This window comes from Dipodomys ordii, unplaced genomic scaffold (genome assembly GCF_000151885.1).
Source record: "Dipodomys ordii isolate 6190 unplaced genomic scaffold, Dord_2.0 Scaffold8, whole genome shotgun sequence".
NCBI classification, from domain to species: domain Eukaryota; kingdom Metazoa; phylum Chordata; class Mammalia; order Rodentia; family Heteromyidae; genus Dipodomys; species Dipodomys ordii.
Window position 1 is genome coordinate 31,477,210 of NW_012267224.1, and position 22,112 is coordinate 31,499,321.

Genomic DNA, 22,112 nt, shown 5'->3' on the forward strand with positions numbered 1-22,112 from the left:
ATGCGGATGTGACCTCTTCCAGGTGTCCCAGTTGCCTAGGTAACGCAGGTACTGGGCGAGGTCTGTTCGCCGTCCAGGAATGGACCTTACAGTTAACGCCCTTCTTCCATTAATAAGTTTTAACTCAAGAGATAAGATGGATCAAAATTCTTATGAAACACAATGAACACAACTCCAGCTGTGGTCTGCTGGAAGACACAAGTAGTTGGGTGTGGATGATCAATGGAGAGAGAAGACAGCAGGTAAAAGAAGTGAGCAGGATGAAGTTGAGAGCAAGTCATGGGCATAGATAATGAGTGCCTTGATGCTTCACAAAGACAACTGTTGGGAGGGCAGAGAATGATCAAGGCACACAGGACAGAACCATTTTCAGGGGGTCAAGCCAGAAACTCTGAACTTTTAGAAGGAATATTTTCACTGTGTTTTGGTATAGTGATGATCTGGACATCTTCCATACTGGTATAAAAAAGGAAGGAATGAGAATGAATTACTATTTGTTCAATGTTTACCTTTTTCCCTTGGCCACTTTGCCAAAGCAGCTGATTTTACTAGATTAACAAAGTTGTCCTGATTTGTTGCATTAAATACTAAATAAAATAATGCTAAGTACCAAATGAATACTACCTGTGTTCTTTATAGTGATGTAACCTAAGCTATAATTTCTTCTCCTGATTTATGTGGCATATTCACAATAACATTTTGTCATTCTCAAAAATTCTAAAAGATTTGTATACTTCACTCAAAAATTCTAAAAGATTTGTATGCTTCACTCAATAAAACTTCTGCGTGTTAAAAAAATATGCTTTTTTTCAAGTATTCCTAAATTTGTCAGACCTTCACAAAACTTTATTTTGTACTGATCAACAATGTATGGTTTCAGGCATGGTTTTTTGTTGTTGTTGTTGTTTTGTTTTTGGATCCGGCCATGGGGCCTGAACTCTGGGCCTGGGTGCTGTCCCTCAGCTCTTCAGCTCAAGGCTAGCGCTCTACCACTTAAGACACAGCACCACTTCTGGCTTTATTTTCAGGCATCGTTTTTATTTTACTTAGTTATTTAATTCTTTCATATAAATGCAGTATCCTCTACATCATCAATTCTAAACATGAGACTTACCTGTGTAGTTTCTAAAAATAGTGGCATTAAGCTTCTAATCTAGCAGGCACCAGTGGCTTACACCTGTAATCCTAACTGATCAGGAAGCTGAGATCTGAGGATTAGGATTCAAGGGCAAGCAGTCAGGAAAGTCCATGAGACTCTTATTTCCAATTAACCACCAAGAAAACTGGAGGTATCACTGTGGCTCAAAGTAGTATAGTGACAGCCTTGAGCAAAAGGGCTCAGGGACAGCACCTAGGACCTGAGTTCAAGCCCAATGACTCACACACATACACACACACACACACACACACACACACACACACACACACACGATCCTAATCTAGTCTTTACTTGGTATTCTCAGGATATGTTATATTTTAGGATCATTATGTTTTATCTCAACTATTTGTCCTCCTACAAAAACCATCTCTCCATGTTTTGAATGTAATATATAATATTCTCTGAAGTCTTTGAAAACAAAGATCTGTGTCTTTCACAAAGAACAGTCCTAAAAATCTTGAGGATAAAGCCTATCCTGAGTAAGTACATCAAACAACAGATCCTTCAAAGATGAGGTTATTGGGTGCACACTTCTAACCTGACACTACTTAGGTCGCTTTAGACTAAACTGGTGAATTGATGTGAGAATCTCCAGAATTCTTTTTAGCTAGGAAGTAGATGACTCTATGAAAATGCTAATCTAAAATCCAATAGAAGAAGAATGAACTCAATGAGCTGATGAGGAAAATTATTCTGCTATCTGTAATCCAGAACAATTGAGTAAACTCTGCTTTTGTAACTGAAGGGAAGAATTTGAATGATGGCTCTCACTGATCACCAAAAGCATGAAATTTTATTGCATATTCTCACTTTGTATGGCAATATAAGTAGGTACACAAGTTCAGTAAAAATGCTTTTCTTTTTTCAAGATGCAGAAAAATGATTGGACAATCCCAGCTCTATATAAAGTGTCACACTTGGGAAGAAAATCCTTTCATCAGAAGTGACAAGCTGACTTTGAGAAACAAAGGTTTGCTTTGTGATGGAGCCAATGCCTACCAGACACACAAAGCAAAGTGTCACTACTTAATGTTTTAGCTTTACGGACAGGAAGAAAGGTCCTCCTGATAACTAAGGAACCTTAGAAAATTTACAGCACTTTGAGAAGAGAGAAAAATCATCGGTATTTTGATGTGGTGGAGAGTGCTCTAATGGACTTTGTTTCCTAGTGTGTGAATAATGAATACTAAAAGTGAGTTTAAAACAAGTCTGAAAAGTCTTACAAAAATTTCCTGACAGATGTTAATCCTGTGGTATCTGTAACTGTTCAATTCTCTATGGCTCTTGATGGGGGGAGAGGAAAGGGGAAGGCTTATAAAATAAACTAATGTTTATTAGTAATGTTCAGAGGAATATATTCATTGGTAGAGCACACCCTTTGGGGTTGGTATTTGATTACTTGGGGTTTACACTTCTCATTGTATTGGATAATTTCATTACTCTATAAATGACAGAAAACCAATAACAATGTGAGTGATTCTTGACCATAGAAATGCAAATTAAGTATGATTAGCAGAATAAAATTGACTAGTGTTGTGCATATATTTTCTGGTTTTATATCAATTAAACTGATTTAAATATTCATGATAAGTCATTGTCCTTTGGGTTCTCCTACAAGCTGGTTATATCATGTGAATCCCACCATTATATCATAAATTCAGTGAACACTTTGGCATGTGATCACTTAAAAAATAAGAAGTAGATTAAAATAAGTAGAAAATTACAACAGAATAAGTAAAAAGAAGGGAAATAGACTTCCATCGTTTCAACTTAAGACATCTTGAATAAATTAAGAAGGTAAATGTGCAATTAAACTTTGGTTTTCATTCCCAAACACCTATGAATTAAAGACGCAGTAAAGCAAAAAACCCACGTGTTAAAGGTGAACATCAACACTAGAACACTAGTGATCTATGTCTCATGATGCGTATAAGCACTGTTCAGTCACTTGGTTTCATGGATTTCATCCGGTTAGTAAGCCTGGTGTTGAACTGGTAAAGCAGTGTAAAAGTTCTGTTACCTACAAAAACATAACATCTCTGAAATGGAAAAAATATATATATATATAATTATAAACTGACAAATGTGTTCTTGAAAAAGATTCTAAAACCACTTTTTATCTTCCCATAAAGATCCATTCCTGTGCTCTTACTCTTAGATGTCATGATGGTGAAGAGCCTAATGACTGTCACAATCTATGTTCTAAAGAATCTAATCATAGCACAGTGATTCCAGTACAATATAAGAAACACTAACTTTAAAGACATTATTTGTTAAATTTCTGTTGTGCAGACAGCATTCAGTGGGTCGGTTAAAGTTGGACTAGAAGAGTCACAATAAAAATGAGTGTACTGAGAGATGTGAGATTTTACCATTAAGATTCTCACCTGTGAAACATCAAATTAGACAGAAAAATTTTGAACCTGTGCATTTCCCCACATGTATACCTAAGGAGAGCACATGGACGGATGTTTCCAAAACAGCATCGTGTAGAATACTGGACACTGTCCTGAACTGTATTTTATGGTACATTGATTTGTCACTAAGTTCACACACTTTGTCACACACTTCATCAGTACGATATTTTAATAGTAACAGTTATGCCTGTTTATAAGAGGAGTGTAATTACAAACTAGAGTGAACAGAAAGATATCTCATATGCTACTACAGAACATATTCAGTTCCCTTTCACATTCACATGTTGAGACTTGAGGCCTAAATTGATGACATTAGGAAGCTGGTTGATCTTCTTTAAAATTAGTATTGCTTATACTACATTGAGAGCAGTGTGTTAACAGTAGACTCCTTAAGACCATACTATAGATTGTGACTATCATTAGATACTTCATTTGGGAAGTCACTGGGTCAACAGAGGAATGGTGCTCTTACAAAAGAGGGCCCCACAGAGGTCTCGCTTCTTCTATCATGTGAGATTCTCAGGCATCAACAGCTGTCTATGAGCCAGGAAGTAGGTTGTCATCAGATATACCACATTTCCCAAGGTATATCTTGGCCATACCAGGCTCCAAAAAGATGTGAAATAAATTCTGTCATTTGTAGCCAACCAGTAGTTGCTATGTGGTTAGAGCAATCCTGTCTAAGACAGTGGAATATAGTCTATTAGAAGTGACACTTCATCTTATTTTCAGCCTTACACTTACTCAGCTTGCTTGATTGGCATGTTCCCACTTCAGTCACACCTCCTGCTCTGCTTGTTGCTAGTTATTTTGGAGTGGAGCCTTCCTTACCAGACTTTTCTACTCAAGCTGTCCTCAAGCCATGATTCTTTGGATCTCAGCCTCCTGAGTAGCTAGAATTTCAAGTATGAGTTCCTGGAAGCTGGATTTTGTTTGTTTGTTTTTGAAAAATGTTTACAACCATAGCCATCCTTCTCTAACAAGTTCATTTAGCCAGCTAACCCTACAGCCTCTTGAGAGAGAAAATAAAATGCCAGAGAAGATACTTGGCACCCCTTAACCTGAAGTGATTCTGCCTTTTTGTTAAAATTGTTATTGTAAAGCTGATACACAAAGGGATTACAGTTACATAATCAGGTAATGAGTACATTTCTTTTTGAACAGTGTCACCCCTTCACTGGATTTCTCCCAGCTTTCCCCTCCCATCCCCTCCCCTGCCTACTAACAGTTGTATTTTCCACATAATGTCTAGTGAGTATCACTGCTGCAGTTGTTCACCCTTTGTCCCACCATTTCTGTGCTCGCCCCTTACCCGCCCCAAAAGATAAACTTACAAACAAGACAAATGGTACAGAAAACAAAAACCTGGGACAAAGGCAAAAATAAAACAACAAAAAGCACCTCTGCTTCCATTTCTTGGAATTCATTTCAATAAATATCATGTTATATGATCATATGCACATAGCTATTGAGCCTTTGTGATCTTCTCTTAAGAATAGCCTCCTTTGGTCTCATCTGTGTAAAAGCCCAGAAGCCTGTATAATTTATCATGTCCAAGTGTATTTATTTTTGTCTTTTTTACCATTCAGCATGCTTACTTGTAGATGTATAGGCACATTCTAATTCCAACAAATGAAACCAGGCAGCCTATGTTGCTTTGTGTCTGGCTTCGCTTAATATAATTTCTTTCCAAGTCTTTCCATTTCCTTACAAATGGTATGATTCTGCATTCTTTTTTGTTTGTGTTTAGTGCAGGAGATTAAACCCAGAGCCTCACACTGGGAGCTAGATTCCTAGCCTCAAATTTGTATTCATTGCCACCTATTGTTTTCACTTTCACTGAGGTTAAAATGTAAATACACCTAAGCTTGGGATCTTATCCTTCTAGCTTTCTCAGGAGACCTGTGTATTATTTGCAGGTTCTTTGTTTTGCATTTCAAAAACAAAAACAAAGCAAAACACAAAAACACGATCCTTTCATGGCACATATCCTAAATTAAAAAAAAAATCTATAATCCACTTCTATTACCTCCTTACTTGTGATGGTTTGAGCATGGATTAACTTCCATTGGCTCATATTTCTAGGTACTGGTGGTACTATTGGAGGTGTGTTGGGAACTTTACATGGTGGGCCATAGAGGAATTACGGTAGAAGAATTAAGTAATTGAGCTAGTGTTCTTGGGTATATCTTGTCCTTGGCCTTTTCCTGACTCTCCCTCCCTCTTCCCCATTTCCTCCCTTCCTCCTGCCCTTCTTCCTCCTCCCTTCCTCCTACCCTCCCTTCCTCTTTGTCTCTCTCCCTCCCTTTTCCTCTCTCTCTTCCCTCTCTCTCTTCTCTCCCTCTTCTCTGCCCCCTTCCTATCAACTATGATGTGAAGAGCTGCCCCACACATTCCTGACATCATAAAGCACTATCTCTCTCTAGACCCAGAAACATGGAGTCAAGCGACCATGGATTGAGCTCTCTGAAACCGTGACCTAACGTAATCTTTCCTACTTTAAGTTGTTCCTGTTACATATTTTGTGACAGCAAAACTAATCATGTGTTCCTTTCCCTCTACAGCCAGGCTTCCAGCTGTCGAAATAACTCACTGTCTTCGTTTTCCTATCCTCACTCCTTGTGCAACAAGCGGCCCACTGCTATCTCCTCCAGGGCTCATCAGGGTCACCTTTTTCCTGAAAATTCTAATGAAAGCACGCTGTTTGTGCTCTATTTTATTTGCTCTCTCTGCAAGATTTCATATTCTTGATTATCCTGCGTTTGAAACTCTCACTTTCCTTCAGACGATGAAAATATTCTATGTTCCTCCACCTTTCTGATCCTTTGATGACAGTGGTTCTTTTTTTTTTTTTGGGGGTCCGGTCGTGGGGCCTGAACTCTGGGCCTGGGCGCTGTCCTCAGCTCTTCAGCTCAGGGCTAGCACTCTACCACTTGAGCCACAGTGCCACTTCCGGCTTTTTTCTTTTTGCTTATGTGGTGCTGAGGAATCAAACCCAGGGCCTCATGCATGCAAGGCATATACTCTACCACTGAGCCACCTTCCCAGCCCGATGACAGTGGTTCTGTGAAGCTTCTTCTCCATGCTTTTAAAGGGGGACATGTGAATTTCTGCAGAAACCTCTTTCCTCTTGTCTTTTTTTTTTTTGGTTTTGTTTATCTCTCCTCACACAGCATAGTAACCTTAAGAATATTATCCATATTCATGAGATTAATGACTATCAATCACATCTTATCTCCATGCTACAGTTCTAAGTATCTAACAGTTGCCAGCTACCAGTTTAAACTTTCAGTTATGCTTTCTCAGCCCTAGTTTTCTTATCTTTAAAATGGGAATAAAGATTGTATCTCATGCATAGGTCACTGGAAAGCATCAGTAAGATAATATAAACACTTTAATGCAGTTATAGCAGAAAAGAAGTATTGAAGTATTATGTATTTCTAATCTCTGTGATATTTAAAATAATTTAGATCTTCATTCAGTAAGGACCTGAAGTCTTCCAATCGCCACAGGAGTGAACTTGGAGACATATTGTATCCTAGCCTTAAGATAATCTCTACCCCTCACTAGTGACACTACTGCACCTTTGTGAGAGAGCCTGAGACAGAATCTAGGTGACCTGAGCCCCGATTCCTAATCCACAGATACTGTGAAATAAAAAATAACAAATAGCTATAGCTCTAGGATTCCATGACTGGATATAATTTGTTGTGCATCAAGAGAAATAACACAGTATGTGATTGGCTGCCAGCAAAGACACTCTTTCAAAGGCTGGTATCTTACACCTCCTTTATGAAAACAAAGTATAAAACAAACAAACAAACAAACGAGATCTAACAGAATTCCTTCTGATTTTCTTTTTGGCTAGGCTCAGTTCCTGTCCAGAAGAACTGGGATGCTAGATCAGAAACCTTCTCTCATATTCTGGTCTTTTAAATGGTAGAAAGACATGGAGAAGAAACCTAGGGCCTTGTTCTTGCTAGGCAAGCCCTCTACCCTGAGAGCTACACCCTCAGCCTACATTTCAGAATTCCTGGCTGCCTCTTTGGTATGAAACACACTTGATATTTGCTAGCTTAGTAGATTATCATTTTCATTAGATTTAAAAATACTTCTTACAGCCAGTGCCGGTGGCTCACGCCTGTAATCCTAACTACTCAGAAAGCTGAGATCTGGGGACAGCGATTCAAAACCAGCCTGGGCAGGAACATCTGTGAGACTCCTGTCTCTAATTAACCTCAGAAAACTGGAAGTGGCGCTGTGGCAAGTGGTAGAGCACTTGCCTTGAGCTGAAGAGCTCAAGGACAGTGCCCAGGTCCAGAGTTCAAGCCCCAAGACTGACAAAAAAAAATTTACATGGATATTATGTAAGTAAAATTCACTTTGATCATGAACTCATAGAAAGTTTAGAAAATTCAAATAGGTAAAAACAAAAACCGTCATCTAGAATCAAATAAAGCAGAAATCTACCATTAACATATGGGTGCATATCCTGTTTTTCTAAGGATCTTACATAGCTCAAGCTAATCTTCACAGGCGTCTTCCATATTGCCCCTGTATTAATACATTGAAGCCCACGACATCTCTATTCATATACATTGTTTTCCTCATTGAGCATTCAGTTACAATTCTTAACATGTCACTAAACAGTTTAACCAAAAAACCCTACAAAAACCTTCTAATGATACTTTCTTTCAGAAATCGGGTTGGGTAAATGATGAAAAAATATTAGAAAATTTGGCATATCTTAAAAAAAACCCTTATAACATACATGCACACATTCCTTTCATCTCGGCATGAAGCTAGTCCAAAGGTCAGCATTTATTGGAAGCTTCCTGTGGATCAACTGCTGGGTAGGGCATAGATCTATGTTCATGTGCCCTTCTGTGTGATCAGGATGAAAGTGGACATTCCAAGGTATCTGCCCATACATTCTTCAACACCTTAAATTCCATCCCCTCACACTTTGTGTGACCTGGCAAACACATGAGTATAATGTCCTTATTAAGTTCTGAGAATAACAGCAATCAAGACTGTGATTTAAAATCCATGAGATAGAAGAGTCAATACTCTGGGATTCTTCTCAACTGCCAGACTCAAGCATCAGTGAAATGTCAAATCACACTGCATTTTAAAATATCTTGGCATTGAATAAAAGTTTCCAATTTAAGTAACTATATTGTATTCTGTACTTTGTCATAAAACATTTATTATAGTTGATATACACTATAATTTGTAATTGTAATATCTTTGACACCTTTCATTTATAGATAATACAAGAAAATCATTCTTTATATTCTTTTGGGGGGATGCTAATACTGGGACTTGAACTCAGGGCCCTGCACTCTCTCTTAACTATTTAGCTCAAGACTGGTATTCTATCACTTGAGCAACATCTCCATTTCTGGCTTTTGTTGGGTAGTTGGAGTCTTGTAGTTACATCTTCCTGGGCTTGCTTTGAACTGTATTCCTCAGACCTCAGCTTTTTGAGTAGATAAGATTACAGTGTGAGCCACCAGCACCCAGACACTCTTTGTGTTCTTATAAACCAATTCATGGACTACATTGACTATAATATAGTCCACATTTGATATGGAACTATGATTCTGTAGTTTGACAGCAGATCTATATACTAATTTTTATTCCAATTTAATATCCATGTAATGAGAAATTTGTCTGCCTGTACACCACTGTGTCTTCAAAGTCTGAATAATTACAGCCAACCATGTGTATCATTTACATTCATTTATTTAATAAACACCTGTAACTACATAGTGTCAAAAAAAGAACTGAGTATTAGGGAGGGTAGTAACATATTAAGGTTCATGTACCATGATTCAGTGTCTTGAATTCATGATGATTCTTAAAAATATTCCTAAATTCTCCACCAGTTTTTCCAGCAGCAGGTGGGAAGCCAAAGATCTCTGAAATTCACACAATCATGGGTCTGTTCCAGAAATTTGCCATCAGGAAGCATATTTAGTGTGTGTGTGGAACAACATCATTTGTGACTCTGTAAGAATAGACTTCCCGTCTTATTTCTATTCGTTAATTTTTAGCTAAGTTAGAGATTTGAACACAGGAGAGTTCTATTAAGTTTCTAATTAGTTGAATTGGAGAGCAACATTATATTCACTGCACAACTAACCTGTAGATGTATCTTTTTATTTTGAAAGGCAGAGGATATACATGTACATATAAACACACGTGTATAGTTTGATCCAGTCTACCAACATAGCATCCAACTGCAAGCTAAATGGAAGGACTACAAAAATGCAATGATACAAACCTAGTAGTGATGGTCATGAATGTTAAAGTAGGTATCACATTTAACTTGAAAGATAACTGGTTGAATAAAACTCAATCAAATTAGTAAAATATGGACCCAATAACAAGAACTGATTTAGGTAAATAGCATTAATGCAAGTACTAACACATCCTTGTGAATGTTCATAATTTCTAATAGTCATGTGCATATGCACACATGTGTGCATGAAGGGGTGGATGTGTACAAATGTACAGTAAGCAACAGGTAAACAGAGATTTTCATACTCAGAATTGGGCATATTGATTGGTGAGTATGATTTTTTTTTTAGTGTAGCTCTGACCTTGGGAAAAGGAAAGGCTAGTTTATCAAATAAAGTATGCTAGTCCTGGAGGATCTGTGATAGCAAGATTTGCACAAAAGAGCAAAGCAGTCATCCTAGCTACTGCAGACTGGAGGCAGAGAAAGACCTTAGTGGATAAAGACAGAAATCATTACCTTAAAAGGAAGAGAACAGGGCAAAGCCATACATGAAGCAAATTTGATGAAACAATTCCTGTACTTTTCTTCCTTCCTCTTTCAATGTCTTTCACATCTTATTTTTTTCCTCTTTTCCTTTCTTACCTCAATAAGAATGTGAGGTATCATACAAATTAAGGTCACAAGTGACAAAACTGTAATATCACTTGAACAAATGCTGGGAGCAATAATCACTCCACATAATGAAGACTCAACAAACCACTGCTTTGTGCACAAAAGTACATGCTTATCTTTTAGGTATTCAGATCCAAGTGGAACATAATAGGATATATCACTCACAATAGCTAATAAGGCAGAAGACCAAATCATCAAGGAAAAGATATTTTCCCCAGCTTTGAAAACTGAGAAGTAACACCACATGGGTTTACTTTGGGGACATTTTTGAATCACAGATAATATTATAATCCTTATGGAAGAAAAAAGAAGACATCAAGTAGCTTCATATAAATAATGAATTCATAGGGGAAAAAAACCCAGCAAGGCAAGTGAAGATAAGATTTATAAAACTAAAGGAGACAGGCAGAAATAAATAATCACAAAAGGTAAGGAAGCATTAAGAAGATAAAAGTGCCTGAATCATTTTTACAATTGACCTGAACATGACAAAAACACAGATGTTAAAATGTTATAAGAGTCCATGGAACAATAACTGTCAGGGTGAATATGTCCATTTCCCCAGGAACATATCCATCATTTCATATACATCTCCCCAGCAAGCATAGCCATGACTCAGAATTCATGTTTAATTTAGTAGTCACTGAATTAAGATTATAAGATGTTTTATACAAATTCATCATGCTAGATCTAAAATACACTGGGACGTAATAAATTATACAGGTCTCTAGGCATTCACACACAGACCAAAGAAGGATACTCTTAGGAAAAAGCACAAATCACAATACCTATGTGCCTTTGATTATACAAAATAATGTTTACTATATTATGAATATATTAGAATAATATTTAGAAATGATCTCCAGAAAGGTTTCCCCTGCCCTTTTTGCTGTTTTTTTCTTTTTTGTCTTTTTGTCTATATGTCTTTGCGAGTGTAAGGTAAGGCACAGAAATGGAAGGATAAATGATAAACAAATGTAGCAATGGTACTTACTGGACACTATGTTGGAAATGAACTATAAAGCTTGTGGGTAGGGGTGGGAGGGAAAAACTAGGAGAGAGCATTGTCCAAAAGGAAATGGACTCTTTATCTGAGTTATGTAATGGTAACCCAGATGATTTTTGCATTTTCAAATAAAACTAACAAAAATTAAACAAAAATTCGTCATGCTATCTTTCAAAAGCATGATGTTCATTGTACAAAGGAGTTGCAAATCAACATGTCAGTTTATGAGCAGAACACTCCATGTAACTCCTTTCATCTCTCTCCAAATCTTACCCATCCCCAATATTTACCTAATTCCATTTTACATATGTACATTGGATATAAGGACCACATTTATGCATCTTTTCCTCTATACTCATATGAGTCCCTCCTCTTCACATCACTTCCACCTCTGATGATGCATATTCCAGCTTCCAGGAATTATTTTGTAAAATTATGTTAGTTGTTTGGAGGAGTCACATTGTTGTGCTCCTCCCATGCACATGTTTTTGTACATATGTGTATGTGTATATATGTTTACATATATGATTATAGGTTAGATCTAACTTCCTCATACATGCACTTTGTCTCAAAAGCAGGTGCCATGAGTATATTCTGTTCCTAAGCATGTTGCCTGCTGAGATACAGAGTGGGATCTGCTGTTGGTGTGGAGAAAATGTCCTGTGGCTTGAACTCAGGGTTTGTGTGCTGTTCCTGAGATATTTTGTGCAAGGATAGTGCTCTATCACTTGAGTTTTTGTATGTTTGGTGGTTAATTTGATATGAGTCTCATGGATATTCCTACTGGGACTTCCTATGAACCTTGAGTCTCAGATCTCAGACTCCTAAATAGCTATGTTTCATGCATGAGCTGCCAGTGCTGGCCAAAGATAAAGGTTTTGTAGCTAGATTTAAGTCTGAATTTTGCTATGAAACCATTGGTTATTTAACCTTGATCAAGTTAGTCAGCGTTTTGACACTTGGCCTCTCTTATTTCTAATAGCATCATGAACCACAGGACATTCAGTTAATGATGGACCACATACACCATGGTGGTCTCATAAGAATGTACCATTTAGTGTCATTCCAGATATTTTACAGTAGTGATATTTCCTAATAACACTTGTCTTACAATGTATTCCCATCCCTATTGTTAAGTGACCAAGGCTTATAGAAAATGCTTATAGTGCTAAATACTTGTTGACTATTAAAAAAATTGTGCACATAAAGTGCCAAGCAAGTTTCTAGGCAAGTATTTCATAATGAGCTTGTCCTCTACTCTATTCTAACGGCATAGGAACACCATATCATAAGTAGATAAATGAAATGTACTTCTAGTAAAGAAGAAACCAGAAACCAATGGGAAAGAAAAGAATTTCAAAAATAGTTACACTGTGAAAACATCTTTAAGAACAGTCAATGACTGAGTAGAGAAATTGTGAAGCATTACTCAGCCATTAATAAGAGTGAAATTATGTTGCTGGCAAGAAAAGAAGTAAAGCAAGAGATCATTGTGTTGAACAAGACAAGGTCAGGTCAAAGAACCAATGTGACATATTGTGCTTCTATGTCAAAATTTTACCTGTGATGATAATAATAATAACATTAATAAAATAATAGGACATGAGCATTAAAGGGAGGGCTGTCTATGGGGATATTCACCCACAGAAGCAGAAAGGGGAAAGAAAAAGTACTAGGGGTGAACATTACTGTGGTTTATTACATATAAAATATGTTTATTTATATGCATATATGTGTGTATATATGGAGAAAGCATAATAAAATCCAATAAATATTTTCAATTGAGTTTAATAGGGAGGGATATATTGTTTAAGGTACTATGTAAATATTACAGCATGACCCCTTTCTACTATTAATATGTGGTAATTAAAATAAAAAGGAATTTCCTAAATATTTAACACAATGAAAAAAAAACAAACCTAAAGCTATAAGTACACAGCTTCATGTCATTGGGATGCATTAATTCATAAAATACTTTAAAACTTTCTAGTATCACTCTGGAAAATATATGAATTAAACTCTCTATGTTTCCATATCAGTCTGATAAAAGAAAGGCCTATGAGCTAAGTCATAAAACCAAGGTTGTATGAAAATGTGGTATGGTTGGCAGTGAAAGTTAATAGAAAGTTACCATAGTTCTAGAAAGGTGCTATTATTTTATTTTATTTTTTTTGTTGGTAATGGGGTTTGAACTCTGGGCCTGGGCACTGTCCCTGAGCTCTTCAACTCATGGCTAGCATTCTACCACTTGAGTCACAGCGCCACTTCCGGCATTTTCTGCTTATGTGGTGCTGAGGAATCCAACCCAGGGCCTCATGCATGCTTGGCAAGCAATCTACCACTGGCCAACTTCCCAGTCCTGAAAAGGGCTATTTTTGAAGATGAAATATGTTGCATAGGCTCATGGGTTGAAGTCTTGATTCCCAGCTGGTAGTTCTATTGAGTGATGATTGGATCATAGGTGCTAACTTAATTGATGGACTAATCCATTGACAAATTCATAGCCTAATTGGCGTTTAAGAGAAGTTGCCTAGGGCTGGGAAGGTGGCTCAGTGGTAGAGTGCTTGCCTTGCATGCATGAGGCCCTGGGTTCGATTCCTCAGCACCACATAAGCAGAAAAAAAAAGCCGGAAGTGGCGCTGTGGCTCAAGTGGTATAGTGCTCGCCTTGAGCTGAAGAGGTGAGGGGCAGTGACTAGGCCCAGAGTTCAGGCCCCACGATCGGACCCCTCCCACAATAAAGAGAAGAAGTTGCTTAGGTCAGTTGATTTGTGCCCTGAGGAATAAATCTTTTTCTAGATCTTCTTTCATTCTCTTTCTACCTCTGCACTACCATGAGGTTAAGTAGCTCCTCTTCATCAAGTACTTTCTTCCCTTATGTTCTGCTTCATCAGACTACCAGGGTTGGAGACCATGAAACTGTGAGCTAAAACAAAATCACTTTCCACATTCTAACTTGGTCATGTATTTTGTGACAGTGGCAAAAGGCTGACTGAAACAAAGGCAAGAATATAGCCAAAAAGATTCTTTATCAGCTATAGATTGAAATATATTGCATATTATTGAATATAAGTCGTACTTTAATGATCTCTGCCTTTGGCAAAACGCCATTGCCTCACAAAAATTTTCAGTGTTCACATTTTACCCTAAGAAATTCCAAAGGTTCTTCTGTGATAATAAGCAATATTTATACCCTGGCAATAAGCTTAACTTCAGTTTCCCAAATCAAATTGAAAGTCTGATCTCTTCATTCCTAATAAATATAAATCAAATTTGGTCATTCTCTTATTCTCTCTCTGCCACTGAGACTCACCAGTTTTCATAGAGTTCTCTTTTATTTTCATTAAAATAAATCTCCATAATATGGTAACCTTACTAGTTCAGTTCCATAACATTATTTTAAATATTTTCCTGATCTATTTGTTTAAACACAAGATACTTCAATATTGCTATATCTTAACTCAAGCTATCCACACAACTTTTTTCCTGTAATTATTTAAGGGCATTTTCTTTTATAAAGTTGTAAGAACTGTGTCTCATAATATTTGTGATTACTTCCCAATAGACCATAAAACTCTCCAATGCACTAAAGTGAGCTACAAAATAGTAATTCCTTCAATTCAGTTGCCAATAGCTTCCTACTGTCCTTAAGAGTTGTGTAAGGCTAGAGTCTAGTGGCTAATTCAATGGTTTGTTGTTCTCTTGTAGAAGTAGTCTTCATGCTGATGAATCAAGTGTTGAAGTGTAATAGCACATTCTAGGTTAAGCCACACAAAGCTCTTTCACAGAGTCAATGAAAGCCTAATCCTAATGGAAAATCAAAAGGATGGCACCTACATTTTCAACAAAACTTATAATTCAGGCCATATTTTGGTTGTTAAGGAAACATCAATGACCAAAACAGGCAAAAGAGTCCATATTCCATTGGAAGACACAACTTCTTTTCCTTTTCTTTTCTTTTTTCTTTTTTGGTCATGAGTCTTGAACTCTGGTCCTGGTCACTGTCCCTCAGCTGTTCAGCTCAAGCTACCACTTGAGCCACAGTGCCACTTCCAGTTTTCTGGTGGTTTATTGGAAATTAGAGTCTCACAAATGTTCCTGCCTGGGCTGGCTTTGAACCGTGATCCTCAGATCTCAGCCTCCTGAGTAGTAGGATTACAGGCATGAGCCACCGGCAATACAAAATTACACATTAGTGTGTTTATTCTATATTATATGTCTTTTTACCAATGTATACATTAGACTTAATTTTAATAACATTTTATGACAAATGATTCCTGTGAAAGTCATATTGTAGACCTGTAAAAAGTACACTGGCATATTATAAAGCAAGATGCTCTGTGGAGAAAAGAATGTGTGATGGAGAGTAGGGTAACCTTCTTGCGATTTTATATAGTGGCAGAGAAATGTCAGAGTAACTGAGAAGCAATATTTGTTCAGAAGGTGATGGAGATGAGATTAAAAGCCATATAAGTCTTCATAGGAGGAGCATTCTAAGCCCAAAGGCTAACAGATGCAAAGCCCTGAGATAAGGGTTTCCTTCCTGGCAGGTAAAAGGCCCAACAAAAAGGCTGTTATGGTTATAACAGTGATCTCTGAAACACCCAGTTGAAGGTGAAGTGGTGCAGTGTCAGGAATCAGACTGTGTAGCACATCTTCATCTTTGTGCTGAGTGAGATAGAGAGCCACTGGTGAATTTGCCACAGATGTATCATCAGGAGTTGAATTCTAAACCATGCTGATTACTCAACTCTTGATTCCTGTGAATGTGACTTATTTGGAAATTGGTCTTTCACAGATGCAATTAAGTTAAGATGTGGCTATAGGATGGATCCTAATCCAATATGTTGGATTATCCTTGAAAGATAAAACCTTATAAGATAATAAATGCCATTAAGAAAACACTCTGTGAAGACAGAGACACTAGAACATCATATGAAAGAAAAACAGTTGGGAATAATGCAGCTGGGTTAAGTCACATAACCACTTCTTTAAAAAAATCATTGGGTAGAGTTGTTAACAGTATTTAATATAGTCTGGACCTTTTAGTCTCTCTATGTGGGCTAGTAATATGAAGGATAGTGCAAGTACTTAAAGAGAACAAGGACAAACAAGAACAATGAATAATGTTTCTAGAAGAATAGACAAGAAATGACCAGACAAAATCACTGATGACTAGAGAGAAGGTATGTATACTGGGTTCATGAAAAGGTAAACGTGCTTTAAAACTAGCGTATGATCTTCCAACTGCTCACTGAATTTCATCTAGTGTCCTTTCTGTGGATGTATTTTATGTTTCTCTCTGAAGATTCATACTATTTCCAGGCTGGCTAGAAGCAGATTCAGTAGGTATTAGAATAGTTTATTTCTCCAATCAAGATTAATTCTCCTCAGTTTTGTGAAACCGTATTGCGGGAAAAAGAGCCACACTAGAGCTCATAGCTTATAGGACCTGTCTAAAGAAAGCCGTGATGGTCTCAGCCTCAATTCCACTTTTCCTGGCAATTGATCAGCTTGCTAATCAAGAGTTTACCTCTTCAGTGACGCCATGACTTAAAGTAGGGGAATGATTTATCATTCAAAAAGGCTATTTTTAGGATTCTGACCAATGTAAGCAGACAGATAAGAAAGTAGACATATCTTAATTGTAAGTTACTGGTGTTGAGCCTTGAAAAATTATAAACTATGTATCTTTAATACTGTGGGAATGTTGGAATGATACTTATGTTGCTAGATATTTTTTTAACATGAGAAAAGGCTTAGCCCATAGAAGTTAATGTTCCTTGACTTAAAAGATTTATGGTTCAAAATTAAACTAGAGTGACAAAATTAGTCATGCTCTATTTATTTTAGACAAAAACATTGTCCTATGGCTTGATAACTAACCATACTATTTCCAAACTATTCCAGTTCTATAATACTAGTGAATTCTTCTAGTTGATTCCAAACCACTATCACTGCCACCAACAAGAAACATCAAATTCACTGTTAAACCATGAGATTTGCTAAAATTTCAAGGCTATTCTACTGCATACCATAACCTGAAATGATTATAAAGGGGTTCAAGCTATATTTTAGATAAAGTATCCTTCTCTTATTAAGGTAATTAAGTTGATAGCTCTCATTTCGTTATATATATATATATATTCTACTAATCATAATAGGTATATTTGAATTATTCATATGGCATAATAGGTTTTATTAATTTAATATTAAATATTACATAATGTTTGCTTGAATTATTTCACTCACCAAACATTTTTGTGACTATCTAATGTTACATACCATGTAATTAATAACCAGTATTTTCTTCTGAGTGTTAATTTGTTATTTACAAGAAAACAAGCAAGACATGATTGGAGAAGATGCAAAAATGCAAAAATAATCTAGCTGGAATTACTGCAAAAATAATGGGGTCAACATTTCTAAAAAAAATAATGTGATATGCCTTCTCTGAGCTCAGATTTTTAAGCAATTTCAGCACTCAATCAGAGGAAAAACTGATTTCGTAGGCATCACAGATTACATGCACATCCATACAGAATTTTCTGTTCTTGTATATCTGATTTGGAAGTTTAAGTACAGATAGAAAAGAAACAAGAATTTCTAGTGAAGGTTAATATTTTGCCTGGTAGTGCTCCCTACTAAAAAGCATTTTACTAAGTTGTATTCCCATGATGTAACCATGATTAATGTCTTAGTTTGGGATGCTAGAACAAAGTATCAGACTGAATCTTTATAAATCATAGGAATTTATTTCTAATCATTCTGGAAACTGGAAGTTTGAAATCAGAGTTTTCAGCATGGCTGAGTTCTAGAGAGGATTCTTTACTGGGTTGCAAAGTAGAAGCTTCTAGTAAATTCTCCTCATGGAAAAGAAGGAAGAGAGCTCTCTGAATCCTTCTTTTAATTATAATAATCCTAATTGAGGGGACGCCCCATTCATGATTTAATTACCTCTCAAAATCCCCACTTTCTCCTATCATGGTATTTGTAGACTTAAAACATATGGAGTTTTCTTTGTGTGTGCCAGTCCTGAGATTTGAACTCTAGGCGTGAATGCTGTCCCTGAAGTTTTTGGGCTTTTTTTTTCTCAAGGTTAATACTCCACTTAAGTCACAACTCTGCTTCTGGTATTTTTGGTGGTTAATTAGAGATAACAGTGAAAGAGGGAGAAAAATGAGGGAAGGGGTAACGAGTTAGACAAGAAATGTAATCACTACTTTACTTATACTATAACCCCTCTGTGCATTACCTTGACAATAAAATGTAAAAAACAAAAAGTCTCACAGATGTTCCTGCCTGGAGCTGGATTCAAACCAGGAAGCTCAGATCTCAGCCTCTTGACTAGCTAGGATTATAGTGGCCTGCGAATGTGGATATTTTAAAGTCACAGTCAGTCTAAAATCAATAGTTCTTGAGTCTTCTCCCCTCATAAATGATACACTGAGATAATTTTGCCTGTGTCGTTTGAAAAATTCTGGAGAAAGATTCTGATTAGCCAAGCTTGAGTTAGTTGCTCACGTCTGGGCCAATTATCTATGGTCACTTCACATGAACATCCTTCCAATCAGGTGTAGGAACTATTCTCAGAGAAGAAGTCAGGCATCTAATATCGGTGTCTTTTATAGTTTTAAAAATGTGAGACAAAATCGTAAGTCAGAATGTTGCAGTGTTTTACAAAGGAGCAAAATGTCTATTTCCTTCTTTCCAGGCATGGTAGCTATTATGGACTATCCCTAGTTGAATATTACATATACACCAGTAAAGTGCATATACTTGTTTTCTTATAATAAGGGAACTAAAAGAAAAGTGTTATATAGAATGCATTTATATATCTACAGTCTAGAATCTGGGCACTGTCATGTGATGCCTTTAATGCAATGTCACTTACATCATTGCTGAGTAATTCTAAAAGTGTCCACTAACACTTAGAGTAAGCAGCTGTACACATTCTCTGTTTAGCCTACTTTGGACTTAATGAAAGGTAATTTAATTGTAGTATCTACAACAAGGTAGCTGGTAATGTTACACAAGAAAAGAAAGCTTGCTGCTGCTTTTGCAACCCACTGAAACTGGTACACAGGTAGTCAAAACTTTGAGAAATTATGATTTAAAAATTTGAAGGAGGCCTTTCCATTGGAATGAAAGCATTAGGATGTGTAAAGTGTATTACTTAACTTACAAGAGAAGAAATATGTAGATCTATATCTTCAGGTAAGCTTTGAAGCCTTTAAGTATGCAGAAAATACAGGTGCTCTTTTGAGTGGAAAAAGGAGAGCGACATATTTGAAGAAACAAAGGAATACAAGCACAATTTGAGTAAGTTTTTAGCATCTTTTGAAGTATTCCTTTAAGGAACATTCCGGGGATAAGAGAGGGCAATGGAGCCTATTAGGATCAAACTATCATGTATGTTAGTGAAATATTCTGATAAGTTATGTCATCTATATTTGTCATTATTCTCATGAACCCCAAACCCTTTAGAATTCTAATCATGCCATGGCAGATTAGGAGTCTGAGAGCTATGCTTTGCTGTCTGCTTTGCAGATGTGATTTAACCCTGATTACCTTGATTTGTAAGAGTATTTAGCCCTAGAAGCATTTAAGATCATAACTGTCTACTGATATTTGATTGGATATTAGAGAATTATCTCTGATGGCAAAAGCTGAGGGAGCTTACATCTTATCAAAATAGAAGGTCATTGTATGTGAGAGAAACATAGTGTAGTGTCTGTATTATCTAGTCACTTGGTTTCTAAAAGACTAACATATGTAAATTCCAGCCAAAGGTGAGCAATGTTAAATCCTAGATTAAAGAGCTAAATTATGAAAGATCCAGGTTGTCAGTTGGCTACACGACCACCTAAAATTGTCTACATTTCTTATCTGAGAATGGAAATAAACTTCTGTCTTGTTTTGATGAGCATTTTTTTCTCTTACAGCCCAGAGGAATATTGGCTAAATATCATATGTGGATAATCATTTGAAGTTCAGTTTGGGCTTTCACAAACTATTTTCCCTCGCTAATGAATAATTACAGATTCTGATCAGAGAAAAGGGCTTTCATTGAGAGGAGAAAAAAATAGTTACTCTGATTAAAAGTACACACATACCTTACATACTCCCCCTGTATGTAATACTTATGACTGAAGTATGTTTAATTGCACAAAATTCTTGTTCATACCTCTGTGCCTCTGCTTATTTTTAGATATCTAATTGGAAACAGTAAGTTGATAAATGGTACCTGGAGTCTACAAGGCGTTAATACATATTGTTCACTTTCCTTGTAGTTCAATTTTATTAAAGTACCTCTCAAGCACTTAATATATTATATTGATGTATAATAATAATGTTAGTGTTAGCATTAGGGCACAGTGTTGTTTCGGGTAATTTCAATGGCAAAATATGAAACACGATAGATCTTTTAATTGCATACATTTGTGTGTGTGTGTGTGTGTGTGTGTGTGTGTGTGTGTGTGTCTGTGTGTGTGCATGTATGTGGGTTGGATTTCTATAGGGAGAACAAATTGACTGGCTATTCTGTTCAAAAACTGATCATTTTTTTTAAACCAAACTGGTTTTTTGAAGTAATGGGATTTGAAATCAGGGCTTTACGCTTGCTGTGCTGGTACTCTACCACTTGAGTCATACCTCCAGACCTACTTTTTGCTGCTTTTTTTGGAGGTTATTTCCTGTCCAGACCAGCCTCCAATCTTGGTCTTCCAGATTTAGGGCCTAGCTTTCCCCAGACTTTCATATTTTTGATAATCTTAGTATTTGTCTTATTCATTTGAAAAGGCTCTTTTGGTCAGGAATTTTAAATGATATTAAAATATTTTAGCTTTTCTTCAATTTGATTAGATATTCAGATTTTTTTCCATTTTGAAGTTCTTAACATTTTGCAAGTATTGATTTATTGCCTAATTTAATAGCACCAAAGACATCAGTGAAATATTATTCCAAAACCACTTTATTATTCAAGGACTGCTTTGTATAATAGCATCTGTGCTCAAATGTCATCTGTGAAGCTGTCTTATCCTTAAAAAAAAGGTGTTAAATATAATTGTGTAGAAGAGAAAGCATGGGATTTATTTTTGTGGAAGGCTCACCTTAGACAAATATTGACAAGAGTCATGGATTTCCTGGTGATAGAGTAGGGTTGTTTATATTCTAGATCAAATAGAGAAGATTCTGACCATCAGATTAAGAAAGATTTGGGCGCAAAGCTTGAGCTTAACAGAGGTAGCAGCTAGAAAGACTGCTACCTTCCCATTTGATTAAATTGTATAAACAACCATTCTTTTCATGCCATCATCAAAAAAATATTTGATTTCCTTTTTTGTCCTTTCTATTTTTCTTCATTTTTGCCTTTATAATTTAATATGTTTGTGGTCACATCCTGTGTGTCATGCACTCATTTGACTATTGCTAGTTTTCAGTTAGGATGTTTCATATGTTGACGCATTCTCTTTTGCAACTTCTTCCTCTGTATCTTTCTACGCCTCTCAAGTTGTGGAAGTGAAGTCTAATATTTGTTCTATCACTACTGCGTACATATCTGCTGCTACCTTTAACATTATTATTTATACAGCTCTTTTAATTCTATACA